The sequence below is a fragment of the Rattus rattus genome, chromosome 6 (genome assembly GCF_011064425.1).
Source record: "Rattus rattus isolate New Zealand chromosome 6, Rrattus_CSIRO_v1, whole genome shotgun sequence".
NCBI classification, from domain to species: domain Eukaryota; kingdom Metazoa; phylum Chordata; class Mammalia; order Rodentia; family Muridae; genus Rattus; species Rattus rattus.
Genome location: NC_046159.1, coordinates 142,237,201 through 142,253,574, shown reverse-complemented (window position 1 = coordinate 142,253,574; position 16,374 = coordinate 142,237,201). Strand labels below are relative to the sequence as shown.

Sequence of the window (16,374 nt, the reverse complement as noted above, 5' to 3'; positions counted from 1 at the left end):
TTCTCGTTTGTAGACAAGGTAGCCTCAGCTTTCAGTAGGAGTCCATGGGCTTCTGCCAGTACTTGACACTCGTGCTATGGTGGCTCCAGGTCAGGATTGGGCAATAAGGTGACCGGATTGCCCCCAACTGGTGGACAATCTAGTCCATGTCAGCTGACCAGTGGTCCCATCCTCTGGGACATTCCACTCAAAGGCAAATCATTCTTGACTTTGGGGTACCCAGCTCAGGCAGAAGAATGCAACTTTCAAGTCTAAAATGGTGTACCAAATTCTGGAAGGTGGCAAAGAACTCAAGAGTGTAGGGGTTAGGCACAGTAGTGCAGAAGTCAGTCATTCTACCACAGTTTAAGTCCTGGACTGGGTGATAATTGTTAGTGCTCAGCTGGCAGGAGTGGTGTGTTCCAGGTAGAATGGCACTAAGCCACACATTTCCCAGCATCAGGTACTGGTGCACTGAGACAGGGTCAGACTGGGTCTTAAGCTTCACATACACAGTCTGCACATATGCATACACATGGCCTCACCCAGCCACTTCAGCTCACACAAGTCATTTTGGAGAGCAAATTTCTCATGGGCAAGGGATAGGGGTAGTCAGGAATGACCATAAACTAGTGGGTTACCCAGCCCACACCAAGGCCCACTGTTCTTTGGGTAGTCCATGAGTATTGTTTGTTGCTGGTAGCCCCCTGTACCCAAAGTCTTTTGATGGACACTGGCCCACTTGGGCGTAGGAACACAGAGTGTTGGGCCCCCATATCCACAAAACACTGGGTGAGCTTCCCCTCTATCCTGAGGCAGTCCCTGACCTAGTGCCCTTTTTCCTTGCAATAGGCACACTTATCTTTAGCCAGGAATTCTCTTCTGTTGCTAGGTACTGTCTTTCTAGTCTCTCTAACTACTGTGGCCAGTGTAAGTCCCTCTCCTGTCTTTTATCACTCTAACTTCCTCTTCTTTCTGTCTTCTTTCCTCTTTCTCTTCCTCAGTCTCTCTGTTATGATATCTTCAGCATCTTCCTCTACAGCTACTAGATGCTGTTCACTTATGTGCACAGATACTGAACCACACATCAACCTTACTTTCTCTGCAACTTGTACTCGCTCAGAAACTTAGGATAACCCCTCAAGTTTAACTTTCTCTTTATATCTTTAGCTGACTGGTCTATGAAGGCCACAATAACAGTGGCCTTCTGTTCTCCTGCTGTAGGATCGTAGGGCATGAACTGATGGAAAACCTCCATCAAACATTCCAAGAATGCTGAGGGGGATTCTGTCTGCCCCTGGACCATTTCCCTTACCTTAGCCAAATTGGTGGGGCATTTTCTAGCCCCTCGGAGACCCAACATTGGAGCCTGATGATAGACCTGGAGCTCCCTACCTTCAGGCATATTGAAGTCAACAGGCAAGAGTGAGGGCCTTCCATTGTTTCTGTGGAGTACATTGTTTCTGGCTTCTAGTAGGATTCTCTATTTCCTCAGTAGTAAAGAGGACCTGTAACAGCTACTAACAAGCATCTCAAGTGGGCTGGTAAGAAAAAAAGAAGAGAGTCTATAAAATAGAGGTCCTCTGAAGAGGACAAATAGCATTCAGTCACACAGCTAAATGAGGGGTAGCATGAAAGTGGTGTCTGGGGTCCCTGCCCTACGGCTCCTTGTTGTACCCAAGGCCAACCCCCTTCTACTTCCCCTTCCATAACGTTCTCAATTGGGGCTGAGGGTACAGGCAGGACATTAGCAGGGGCTGCCTGGGGCATCACAGCTGGATGGGGAGCAAGTGTGGGAGGGTAAGGAGGTTGGGGACCCAAGAGAAGCAGGTCAGTCTGGAGGTCTGGGTAGATCTCCTTTTTATCAGTCTTGTCTATCTTGTTGCCCCTTTCAACTCCAGACGTTCCACAAAGGGCCAAGACCTCAGTCTTGTGGCTTCCTGACAGTTAAACAAAGGGCCGAATCCATGGAGGGGGAGAGAGAACCAGATCTTCCCAAACCAGGATGTAGGGAATCTGGTCAGGGTCGCCGGAAGTTCCCTGTTGAAAAACCTTACTCTTAACTTGGCTCACCCGCTCTAAGGTCTGCCACTTAGATCCCTTTACCTCCACAGATAGATTGTAAGCCCTTGTTCTAACTTCAGTCCAACAGTGACTGTCCCATCATCCATTTGTCACACAAACATGTATGTGTGACATGTGGACACACAGACATGTATGTATGTCACATGTGCATGTGTGTGTGTGTGTGTGTGTGTCTGTGGTATACATGTGACTGTATGATATATGTATTGAGGATGTTGTTTGCCCTGCTCTATCTTTCTCTATTTATATCTTGAGACAAGGTCTCTCATTGGACCAGAAGCTAGCTTGTCAGTCAACAACCTCATTAAGTCTCTAGTCTCTGTCTTACATAGCTGGTATTATAATTGCATAAATCAATGTGTAAGGTTGGAAACCTGAATGTGAATTCTCACAGCATATAATTTTACTCACTGAGCCATGTCCTCAGCACCAATACACATACTGCCAAACAATGATTCTCTTGTCATAAATTATTTTATTTCTTCAAATGTCAAGAAAAACCAGAGTTCTACTATAACAAGGTAAGGTGTTATGGCAATTTTAAGTTGAATTAAGTCTTCATGACCTTGTTTATTTGAAAGATATTAGGGTTAGAGAGTTATAAACATTCATGCAATCGGTTACTTCAGAGTTTCTCAAAGCTTTATGATGAAGCCATGCCACTCTGCAAACCTCGTAAGGAAACAAATTCTCAGAGTGGACCTAGCCAAACAACTTTTGAGTTTAGTAATACATATTTAAATAAATGCTTCAGAAGAATGTATAATACATTTGAAAACTGCTACACTAAAATATGGAAACATGTTTTTAGTAGCTTCAACTTATTTGAATTCATAGACAGATACTCATGGTTAATGGCTTTATATGCTTCCTTACTCAGAACAGTAATTTTTTCCAGTGCACTGAAATTATTCTCTAAAATATGTTACTGTATAAACTAAATAAGCTTCTTTTATAAAAGATATTATATATCTTAAGAGTGTGTCATTTTAGGGCATATTTTATTTTTTAAAAAATATTGGAAGTGGAGATAAAAAGTCATTCAAGCAAATACACCTTTGGTATGCAAGAGATGTAAATTGAAACGTCCAAGCGCAATATCAAAAACTGCAAGTAGATTTAAACAGAGAATGTTGTGGAATAAATAATACAAATACCACTTATGAAATGCAAATTTTCAGAAGAGGATAAAGTCTTATAAAAAAGTGTCAGTAAATTGTGAATCAGAAACAGGAACAAGACCTATGTTTTGTTAGGGACATTCTAGTTAAGCCTACTTGTGATCCTTTTGGGAAATTGACAGAAGAAAGTAATGAATAAATAAATAAAATTTAAATACTGAATTAAGCTAATCAGGTCAACAGACAATAAAAAAAAAAAAACTTCCTCAAGCATGTAGTAAAGTGATGTCTACAAAAGAGAGCAAGTGGCTAGCATCAATCTCATTTGGGATATTCCATGTTCTAGTGCTATAGAGTCCACTTATATCATCACTAGTAGATCAATTTAGAGTAAGCTCACACCAACTTTTGACCATGTGTCTTCTTTGTATTTACTGTGTCAGCCTTTGAAAGACTATTTCTCTGTGATCAGCAATACTAAAACGTGAATTCACAATCTTTTGTTAATACTTTCAGATGCCATAATGATAATGCATATATCATACTATTCTTAATTTTTAAGGTTTAGAAATAATTCAATTTGTATCCTATTTTTTACATGAAAAAAATAAAATCCTGAGTCTGCTTGTGACTTTGTCAATTAAGCATTCAACTAACAAAGCTATGACTCAGTCACCATTATACTGAGTTTTCATTCTTTTTCAGAAACACTTTTATCATGGGAAGATGACAGACACTCTTAAATTCTATAGAAAAATATGACAAGGGTTGAGTAAGTGTTTTAAAAATTAATCTAAGTGTATGTCCTGCTGGTATTGAGTCACTGGTCACAGTGGGAGAGAACCTGTTGTAAAATTTCAAAGGGCTAGAAAACATTCTGTAGACAGTCTTATTCCTCTCAGGGCTTCTTTTCCAGTATTTCTTCTGGTCTAACGTCTTTCTCTCTAAAAATTCTAAGTCATTTCCTCTGTAATAATCGTGTTGTCTATTTGTTTGAAACTATCTCAGAAAACATAAGGTGATTGGGAGTTCCCCATAAGTTGAGGCCAGGAAGTTTCACAAGAATTTACTGAGTAAGCACCCTATTCAGGAAGTGTCCCAACCACAGTAAGGGTGGGACCCTCCAACCCCCTTCCCCATTCTGCACACCGGAGATGTCTCCCCACCAAGGGCCTCAAAAGGTAATAAGCCCCACCAATAAGAAATAACCAACTCATCCTGTAACCTAAAGCCTATTCCCTAAAAAAGTATAAAAAGTGTATGCCTTTGTTTTTTGGAGTCGCCTCTGCCCCAATTGAGGAATGACCCTGGTTCACTGGATCAATAAACCTCTTGCTTATTGCATCAATCTCCATCTCTCTGTCTCTGTGAGTGGGAAGCCCCAGACATAGGGTTTGGGGGCTTCTTGAGTCGTACATTACTATTTACCAACATGAGCTGAACGAGGATGGAACTGAAAGAACCCCAGAGCAGGGAGGCCCTCACTCAAGTCTTGGGATGACACAGCCCTCCAAGAACTCACATAAGACCATCCTTGCTGTAATCACATGAGGTTTAAAGATAGGAACCAGTGCACCGGGGTCAAGACTCGTATACCACACATGGGCAGAGGAGTTCAACCCTGAGTAGCTGAGAGAAGGGATATTTAAAGGAAGAAGTCACAACTAAGGGGGGTAGGGATGGCGTCATTGGAAAATGTGGATAATACCAGTGAAAAATCACAAGGAGAAGCTTCCTGTCTCTCAAGATTGCTTTTAAAATTGTAATCTAACTTTATGGTCAGCTAGTTCCTGGGAGAAGCTTTCTGTTATCTTTACTAGGTCTGGATCACGTACTTAGGGCCTTATTTTAAGTCCTTTTATCTAGTTCCTGGGGGAACAAGCTCAAGAAATGTGACCTTTTACCTACTCACAGGACGAGAGCAGGGTCCGGAATTTGAGATATTTAGGTCTTCTTAGGGGTGAGATAGCATTTCTAAACTTCTGACTTCTTGGCTGCATTTTTTTATTCTTTCAGAATCAATAAAAATTCCAAAGTCTATGAAGAAAAGCCCATGAGCCCACAACACCATAGAAAGAACTACAAGCAACTGGGTAGGAAGAGCACACCAATTGATTGTCCGGTGCCAAATGGTCAGCCCAAGCATTCTGTAACTTGCTGTTTATGCCTTAATTTCTCATACCTAGTTTCTGGTTTGACAAAGAGACATGGGATGTCTGGTTTTCATGAACAGTTTGCCAGGAGCTTGCTACACATTCACCCTGAATACTATCTATCCTTTTCTGCCTCATGAAGTTCAAATGTTGTCTCTATTCCTTGAGTAATGGGATTTAATTTTTTTTCCTAAATATGTTTAATCCTAGATATTTCACTATAATCTTTCATTCATCTCAAACAAGTCAAACCTAGCTCTCAATAAAGAAGTCTATTCTATATTTTTTCCACTGTGTATATATAATACAAATATATCTTTACAAGTCCATTAAACAATAAATATTTAATTGAGGATTGGGGTTATTATAATCTTAAATTTGTTTCACATAAATTTTATTTTAATTTCATTTACACTTGCAAAATTCATAAGGGATATTAGATTGATGCTGAGAAAAGAGAAAAAATGACTTTAAATAGAATCATTCATTAGAAGTAATTATAATCTACTATTAAGAAGTCTCAGTGAGTTTGTATTTAATACTTTAATAACAGAAAAAGAACAATTTATAAATGTTAATAAATCTGGACTTTATATTTCAATACACTTGTACAAAACAGATTGTTCTTGGCATGTGAAAATATTGTCTTGCCAAATAAATCCATGTTATTTGGAAAGCATACTGTTTAGTATTCCAGTTTAGAGTACAGGGGATAAGATATTTTTGTTGCTGTCATAACAAATGCAAAAATCACTGGCTTATATCTGTATTTCCCATTGTACAGAAAATGCAGTTCAAATATTGAATGTGAAGCAATTTAGGACACTGTTTACACTGTTTAAATCTTAGTGAGTTAATAAAAGCAGAAGATTAAGCAAGGATAAATATACAGGGCGAAATACCACAGCACTGTGGGAGTTACTCTTAAAAGACGTTTGTTTATTCATTCATTTATTTTTGAAAAATTGAAGTAGAAGATTCAATTTTGAAACTGGTGAATTATGACTTATATTTAAGAAATATTAATACCCAGTTACATATTTTCAAATGCAGACAATAAAAATACCTACTGTGGAAATGTTATGAAGACTGAAGATTTAAATAAATTTTTAAAAGAAATTGTTTAGTTGTTGAGATTTTTCAAATAATTCGACTAAACTACTTGAAAATTATATAAGTAGAGTAAAATAATTATAATAGATTAATGAAAATTAAGTGACATTGGTTTTCTCTTATCAATCATTTTTTTAAACAACTAAACAAAATGGACTATTAAGCAGAATTGATTTCCTTTTAACCTGACATAAGTAGTTATTAAAAAGCAAGCAAGAATAGCACGAAAATGACTTAGTTTTGCCAGTTTATAAATTCGAAGGTATGGTGATTACAACGTTTACCTTGTGAAATGTGGGAAAATCAGAGCAATAAAATATTTCCCTGCAAATGGAAAGAAAGAACTTCATTAAGTACTAAAATGAAAGGTTTTAGTTTAACTGTTTTTAGATAGCTTAAATTCAACAGGATAAAGGAAGTTATGTAGTTCTGAATAATGAATTGTAAATTGGCGAGAAGGTATAATGCTTGTACCAGTTTTTAATACAGATTTTATTAAGTCTTTGAGAATTTCATATATATCTTGAACATATTCATCCGCCTATAACAATTCCTCCAAAATTTATCCTCAATATTATATCTATCAACTTGTGTCTTCAACTTGTGGTTTTTTTTTTTCCAAAACAATATAGTCCAATTAGGGCTGCTGCAGTATGTTCTACCTGCAGTGTGACACACCCTTAGAGAAAACTCATTTTCCTTTCCTGGCCCCCATCATTTCTAATATCTATAGAGTTAAAAATGAAAAATGAATACCATCTCATGCTAGCGCCAGCAACAGCAGGCCATAGGACACCAGCAGAGCACCCCCATCTTAGCAGACTATCTGGCCCAGAGCTCTCAAAATGTCCCACCTGACTAGTTATATTCCCATGGTGGGTGTCTGCCATGCCAGCCCCATGCAGCAATGGTATGTCTTGTAGTTAGCTGTCACAAAATTTCTGTAACCCAGTAACATCAAAACTTGTAATTTATCAACCATATTTATATCAATAAATTCTCACCTCACAAAATGTCCACCCAATAAACTCAGAGCCAATTAATATTCATATAAACTGCTCACCTAGATAAGACAAATCATCCTGTAATAATGTATCCCTTATAAGATATTCATAGCTACCTGTGGCTATTTAAATCTATACAGATCTGGTTCGTCCTTCTCTTCCTCCATTTTCCTTCCTCTCTTTCCATACTCTCTGTCCCGTCTCCAAAATTCTCAGCCCACTTTTGTTTTTCACTGCACAATCACAGGCCCTCCCTTATCTTGTGCCTGCCCTAACCTGCATACAGATATCAAAACACGAATTCCTCCTCAGCCAAATGTAGGACTTAAGGGACTATGCCTTTATGTCCTGGGATTCTGTGTTGCTTAAGTTTGCAAAGGTTTTGTGCATGTTGTCATCGCCATTTTGCATTCATATGTGCAACCTCCCTATTATGTCCTGCAAACATTGATTTTTTTTTTGTAGTCCTCTACTGCACCTGGATCTTACAATCTTTCTGAACCCTCCTCTGCATTGATCTATGTGCTTTCATAGTGCTAGAAGATGTTGTGACTGCTCCTGGATGGGAGGAATTATCATCAGCCATATTTAGCTGTAATCCCTGGAAACTACAATAGTGACAATGGCAAGATATGTTTATTGGTACAGTAGACTTGTGAATGTCATAGGCAGAAACAACTGCTTTCTATAGAATGTATGGTCACCTCTACAATGTGGAAGCTGTACCTGTCACCATTATCAGGACCAACAGCCTTCTGCTAAACAATAGTCCCTATGGAAAAACCTACAGCTATTACTTTGAGGAGAAACCTACCTTTATGGGCTTTTTCATGACTTATCATTAAACCCATAGTTTAGTGCATCTCTCAAACCTCATTAAAGAAGCTTCTTTGTGTAGACGATGGCTTTTAACATAAAAATCACAACCCATGAAGGTGTAAAGACTAACTGAATTCCAAGTGCTCTGCCCTGAACAGTATGGGATTTACAAATATACAAGTTAATTGGTTAGGGTAAAGAGAAAAATGTGCAACTTGTATGCTTATGAGTATATAATGATATATTAGGAGAGTTATTTGAAATTCTGTGAACTTATACAATTTGCTTTTATTTTCATGCTAGTTTATCATCTCTGGGAGAAAAGAATAGAAACATTTGTATAGGATATATTCTATATCAAAAAGATCTAAATAACCTTGAGTCTCACAGTCTTTACATATTAAAATTTCAATCCCTTTGAAATATCCAGTATCTTTTAAAATTCAGTTTTTTTAAAAAAATTCAAAGTCCTTAACTGGGGGCTCCACTAAAATACTTTCTTTCTTCAAGAGGGAAATATATCAGGGCTCAGTGACAATCAAAAGTGAAATCAAACTCTTAACTATCCAATGTCCAGAATCCACCCACAATCTTCTAGGCTCCTCCATGGACTTGGGTCACTTCTCCAACTCTGTCCTCTGTAGCACACACCTTGACTTCTAGGCTCGAGCTGGCTGTACTCCGCTGCTCTGCTGTTCTTGGTGGTCTTCTCATGATACTTTCATCTCCAAAACACTGCTGTTTTCCACTGCAGTTAGGTTTCACCAATAGCCTCTTATCAGTTCTTTTCATGATGACAAGCCTCAACTCCTTTGCATGATCACTTCAGTCCTGGGCCATCAATTGCAACTGAGGCTGCACCTTCTCCAATGGCCATCCATAACCTATCACAGTGCCCAGCCTCAACTGTTCTTCATGACTCGTTCATGCTTTCAAAACCAGTATCACCTGGGTGACTCCTTCAAATGAACAAGTCCAACCACAGCATGAGGTACAACTTTGGCAATCTCTGGAACACAGCCTCTTTATGCTTTTAGAAAACACTTCCCACACTTCCAGTTTCTAGCTGGAGCCTGAACCTCCCTGATTCTGGCCCACAGCTCCCTGCTCCCAAACCCCGTGGGAGAGAGAGCTCATCTCCCAGACAGGTGGGCACTCCTAAGACTGCAGGGCAGGAGAGTCCTCCAGTACTGCCCACCCTTGACCACATCCCTGGCCCAAAATGAAACTGTATAGGGCCTCTGGGAACAGGAAGATAGGGGCACTCAAGCTGCAGGCCCTCTGAGGTCCAAATCTGCCCAAATCTGAAGGGACACTGTCAAACAGCTCCCTGCACCCATGAAAGGGAGAGCTAGACCCTGGGAAGGCAGAGTAGACTACTCTCTGCCCACATTTCTGACTCTAGAGGAAAACAGCTAGTGTGACCTGGACCCACTGTGCACTGGGACTCGAAGAAAGGCTGGGCAGGCACTTCTGGTTGCTGCTCTCACAGAGAGCTGAAACAGAACACCCGAGGAGCAACTTCAGGCCTGAGACCAGAGGTAAGACCAACTTTTCTGCTACAACTGACGTGCCTGGTTGACTAGGGACACATGCCCACAGGAACAGCTGAAGACCAGTAGACAGGAAAGACTACACGCCTCAAAGCAGAACACTCTGTTCCCATAACTGGCTGAAAGAAAACAGGAAAACAGGTCTACAGACTCCTGACACACAGGCCTATAGGACAGTCTAGCCACTGTCAGAAATAGCAGAACAAGGTAACACCAGAGACAGTCTGATGGTGAGAGGCAAGCACAGGAACCCAAGCAACAGAAACCAAGACTTCATGGCATCATCAGAGCCCAATTCTCCCACCGAAGCAAACACTGAATATCCAAACACACCAGAAAAGCAAGATCTAGATTTTAAATCACATTTGATCATGATGATGGAAGACTTCACAAAAGACATAAAGAACTCACTTAGAAAATGCAGTAAAACATAAATAAACAAGTAGAAGCCTATAGAGAGAATCACAAAAATCACTGAAAGACTTACAGGAGAACACAATCAAGCAGGTAAAGGAATTAAAAATGGAAATAGAAGCAGTGAACAAAGCACAAGAGGTGACAACCCTGGATATAGAAAACCAAAGGGAGAGACGAGGAGCCATAGATACAAGCACCACCAACAGAATACAAGAGATAGAAGACAGAATTCTAGGAGCAGAAGATTGCATAGAAATCATCCACACAACTGTCAAAGATAACATAAAAGGAAAAAAAAACTACTGGCCCAAAACATACAGGAAATCCAGGACACAGTGAGACGATCAAACCTAAGGATAATTGGTATAGAAGAGAGTGAAGACTCCCAACTCAAAGGACCAGTAAATATCTTCAACAAAATCATAGAAGAAAGAGATGCCCATAAACATACAAGAAGCCTGCAGAACTCCAAATACATTGGACCAGAAAAGAAACTCCTCCTGTCACGTAATAGTCAAAACACCAAATACATAAAATAAAGAAAGAGTACTAAAAGCAGTAAGGAAAAAAGGTCAAGTAACATATAAAGACAGACCTATCAGAATCACACCAGACTTCTCACCACAGACTATGAAAGCCAGAAGATCCTGGACAGATGTCATACAGACCCTAAGAGAACACAAATGCCAGCCCAGGCTACTGTATCCAGCAAAACTCTCAATTAACATAGACAGAGAAGCCAAGATATTCCATGAGAAAACCAAATTTACACAATATCTTTCTACAAATCCAGCGCTACAAAGGATAATAAATGGCAAAGCCCAACTTAAGGAGGCAAGCTACACTCTAGAAAAAAAGCAAGAAACTAATTAACTTGCAACAAAACAAAGAGAAGACAAGCACACAAACATAATTTCATATCCAAATATGAATATAACAGGAAGCAACAATCACTATTCCTTAATATTTCTCAATATCAATGGACTCAATTCCCCAATAAAAAGACACTGATTAACAAACTGTATACGCAATGAGGACCCAGCATTCTGCTGCCTACAGGAAACACACATCAGAGACAAAGACAGACACTATCTCAGAGTAAAAGGCTAGAAAACAATTTTCTAAGCAAATTGTCTGAAGAAGCAAGCTGGAGTAGCCATTCTAATATCAAATAAAATCAATTTTCAACTAAAAGTCATCAAAAAAGACAAGGAAGGACACTTCATATTCATCAAAGGAAAAATCCACCAAGATGAACTCTCAATCCTAAATGTCTATGCTCCAAATACAAGGGCACCTACATACATAAAAGAAACCTTACTAAATCTCAAAACACACATTGTACCTCACACAATAATAGTAGAAGATTTCAACACCCCACTCTCATCCATGGACAGATCATAGAAACAGAATTTAAAGAGAGACATAAACAGACAAAGATAAGTCATGAACCAAATGGACTTAACAGATATTTATAGAACATTCTATCCTAAAACAAAGGGGTAAACCTTCTTCTTATCACCTCATGGTACTTTCTCCAAAATTGACCACATAATTGGTCATAAAACAGGCCTCAACAGATACAGAAAGATAGAAATAATCCAAAACATCGTATCAGTCCACCACAGGCTAAAGCTGGTCTTCAATAACAATAAGGAAAGAATGCCCACATATACATGGAAGATGAACAACGCTCTACTCAATGATAACCTGGTCAAGGAAGAAATAAAGAAATTGAAGACTTCTTAGAATTTAATGAAAACGAAGGTAAAACATACCCAAACTTATGTGACACAAATGAAAGCTGTGCTAAGAGGAAAAACTCATAGCGGTGAGTGCCTGCAAAAAGAAACAGGAGAGAGCACATATCAGCAACTTGACAGCACACCTAAAAGCTCTAGAACAAAAAGAAGCATATACACCCAGGAGGAGTAGAAGGCAGGAAATAATCAAACTCAGAGCTGAAATCAACCAAGTAGGAACAAAAAGGACTATACAAAGTATCAACAGAACCAAAAGCTGGTTCTTTGAGAAAATCATCAGGATAGATAAACCGTTAGCCAGACTAACCAGAGGACACAGAGAGTGTGTCCAAATTAACAAAATCAGAAAGGAAAAGGGAGACATAACTACAGAATCAGAGGAAATTCAAAAAATCATCAGATCCTACTACAAAAGCGTATATTCAACAAAACTTGAACATCTGCAGGAAATGTACAATTTCCTAGACAATACCAGGTACCAACATTAAATCAAGAACAGATAAACCATATAAAGAACCCCATAACTCATAAAGAAATAGAAGCAGTCATTATAAGTTTCCCAACCAAAAAGAGCCCAAGTCCAGATGGGTTCAGTGCAGAATTCTCTCAGATCTTCATTGAAGACAACTTACCAATACTCTCCAAAGTATTCTACAAAATTGAAACAGATGGAGCACTATCAAATTCCTTCTATGAATTACTCCTATCCCTAAACCACACAAAGACCCAACAAAGCAAGAGAACTTCAGACTAATTTCGCTTATGAATATCGACGCAAAAATACTCAATAAAATTCTGGCAAAACGAATCCAAAAACACACCAATATAATCATGCCTCATGATCAAGTAGGCTTCATCCCAGGCGTGCAGGGATGGTTTAATATACAGAAAACCATCAATGTAATCCACTATATAAACAAACTGAAAGAAAAAAACCACATGATCATTTCATTAGATGCTGAGAAAACATTTGACAAAATTCAACACTCATTCATGATAAAAGTCCTAGAAAGAATAGGAATTCAAGGCACATAACTAAACATAGTAAAAGACACACACACACACACACACACACACACACACACACACACACACACACACATATATATATATATATATATATATATATATATCAAACAAGTAGCTAATATTAAACTAAATGGAGAGAAACTTGAAACAATCACACTAAAGTCAGGGACCAGACAAAGTTGCCCACTCTCTCCCTACTTATTCAATATAGGTCTCAAAATTCTAGCCAGAGCAATCAAACAACAAAAGGAGATCAAAGGGATACAATTTGGAAAGGAAGAAGTCAAAATATCACTATTTGCAGATGATATGATAGTATATTTAAGTGATCCCAAAAGTTTCACCAGAGAACTACTACACCTGAAAAACACCTTCAGCAAAGTGGCTGGGTATAAAATTAACTCAAATAAATCAGTAGCCTTCCTCTACACAAAAGAGGAACAAGCCAAGAAAGAAATTAGGGAAACGACGCCCTTCATAATAGACCCAAATAATGTAAAATACCTTGGTGTGACTTTAACCAAGCAAGTGAAATATCTGTATGATAAGAACTTCAAGCCTCTTAAGAAAGAAATTGAAGAAGATCTCAAAAGATGGAAAGATCTCCCATGCTCATGGATTGGCAGGATTAATATAGTAAAAATGGACATTTTACCCAAAGCAATCTACAGATTCAATGCAATCCCCATCAAAACACCAATCCAATTCTTCAGAGAGTTAGACAGAACAATTTGCAAATTCATCTGGAGTAACAAAAAACCCAGGATAGCTAAAACTATCCTCAACAATAAAAGGACTTCTGGGGGAATCACTATCCCTGAACTGAAGCAGTATTACAGAGCAATAGAGATAAAAACTGTATGGTTTTTGGTACAGGGACAAGCAGATAGACAAGTGGAATAGAATTGAAGACCGAGAAATGAACCGACACGCCTCTGGTGCCTTGATTTTTGACAAAGGAGCCAAAACCATCCAATGGAAAAAGGATAGCATTTTCTGCAAATGGTGCTGGTTCAACTGGAAGTCAGCATGTAAAAGAATCCAGATCAATCCATTTTTATCACCCTGTACAAAGGTTAAGTCCAAATGGATCAAGGACCTCCACATCAAACCAGATACACTCAAACTAACAGCAGAAAAAGTGGGGAAGATTTTTGAACACATGGGCACTGGAGAAAATTTCCTGAACAAAACACCAATGGCTTATGCTCCAAGATCAAGAATCAACAAATGAGATCACATAAAACTACAAATCTTTTGTAAGGCAAAAGACACTGTGGTTAGGACAAAACGGCAACCAACAGTTTGGGAAAATATCTTTACCAATCCTACAACAGAGAGGGCTTATATCCAAAATACACAAAGAACTCAAGAAGATAGACTGCAGGGAGACAAATAACCTTATCAAAAAAAGGGGTTCAGAGCTAAACAAAGAAGTCACATCTGAGGAATGCAGAATGGCTGAGAAGCACCTAAAGAAATGTTCAGCATCTTTAGTCATAAGAGAAATCCAAATCAAAACAACCCTGTGATTCCACCTAACACCAGTCAGAATGGGTATGATCAAACACTCAGGCGACAGCAGATGTTGGCGAGGATGTGGAGAAAGAGGAACACTCCTCCATTGTTGGTGGGATTGCAGACTGGTACAACCATTCTGGAAATCAGTCTGGAGGTTCCTCAGAAAATTGGACATTGAACTACCTGAGGACCAGGCTATACCACTCTTAGACATATACCCAAAAGATGCTCCAACATATAACAAAGACACATGCTCCACTGTGTTCATAGAAACCTTATTTATTATAGCCAGAAGTTAGAAAGAACCCAGATGCCCTTCAACAGAGAAATGGATACAGAAAATGTGGTACATCTACACAATGGAATACTACTCCACTATCAAAAACAATGACTTTATGAAATTCATAGGCAAATGGATGGAACTGGAAAATATCATCCTGAGTGAGGTAACCCAATCACAGAAAAACACCCATGGTATGCACTCACTGATAAGGTGATATTAGCCCAAATGCTCGAATTACCCTAGATGCACAGAACACATGAAACTCAAGAGAGATGACCGAAATGTGAATGCTTCACTCCTTCTTTAAAAGGGGAAGAAGAATACCCTTGGGAGGGACTAGGGAGGCAAAGTTTAGAACAGAGGCAGAAGGAACACCCATTCAGAGCCTATCCCACATGTGGCCCATACATATACAGCCACCAAACTAGATAAGATGAGTGAAGCAAAGAAGTGCAGGCTGACAGGAACCAGATATAGATCTCTACTGAGAGACACAGCCAGAATTTGGCAAATACATTGGCGAATGCCTGCAGCAAACCACTGAACTGAGAACGGGATCCCCCTTTAAAGAATCAAAGTAAGGACTGAAAGAGTTTGAAGGGGCTCAAGACCCCATATGAGCAACAATGCCAACCAACCAGAGCTTCCAGGGACTAAGCCTCTACCCAAAGGCTATACATGGAGTGACCCTGGACTCCAACCGTATAGGAAGCAATGAATAGCCTAGTAAGGACACCAGTTGAAAGGGAAGCCCTTGGTCCTGCAAAGACTGAACTCCAGTGAATGGGATTGTTGGGGGGAGGTTGGGAATGAGAGAAGGATGTGAAAGGGAATACCCGTATAGAAGGGGAGGGGGAGGAGTTTTGGGGGATTTTTGTCTGGAAATTGGGAAAAATAGTAACATTTGAAATGTAAATAAGAAATAAGAAATATCCAATTTAATAAAGATTGAGAAAAAATAAATTTGAGGCTGAAGTGAAAAAAAAAAGAAAAGAAAAGAAAAAACTTCCCAGCACATTTCACCTCAGTGATACTGGTATCTTCTTTATCACTACTAATTTCGTAGCTCCAGTTGATCAGCATCAACATACCCAGTAACTCAAAGGGTTAGTTTAGTAGTTCTGTATCTTGTTAATCACAGCTGATTCTTAGCCTCAACTAACCAAAACGACAGAATATTCACAATCAAAACAACATGCTCTGAAAAGAATCTTTAATCTTCCCTCTGGACTTTCACAAGCCAGGCCTCCATCTCCTGCTCTGTTCTCCACATTATCTTCCAAACTCCTACAGAACATCCCACAGAGCTCTTAACATCCCAATGGCTCTTCTAGCTCAAAGTTCCAATGTCCTTCCACAATCCTGCCCCAAAACATGATCAGATTGTCACAGAAATACCCCATTCCTGGTATCAATTTTTCTTAGGGTTTCTATTCCTGAACAAACATCATGACCAAGAAGTAAGTTGGGGAGGAAAGGGTTTATTCAGCTTACACTTCCAAGTTGCTGTTCATCACCAAAGGAAGTAAGGACT

The 16,374-nt window shown here is 39.1% G+C and overlaps 1 pseudogene; it reads right to left on the bottom strand.

The window, feature by feature from the left end:
* Positions 1 to 616: 616 nt before the first annotated feature.
* The window catches only part of LOC116904481, a 104,072-nt pseudogene continuing 88,314 nt past the window's right edge, over positions 617 to 16,374 (bottom strand).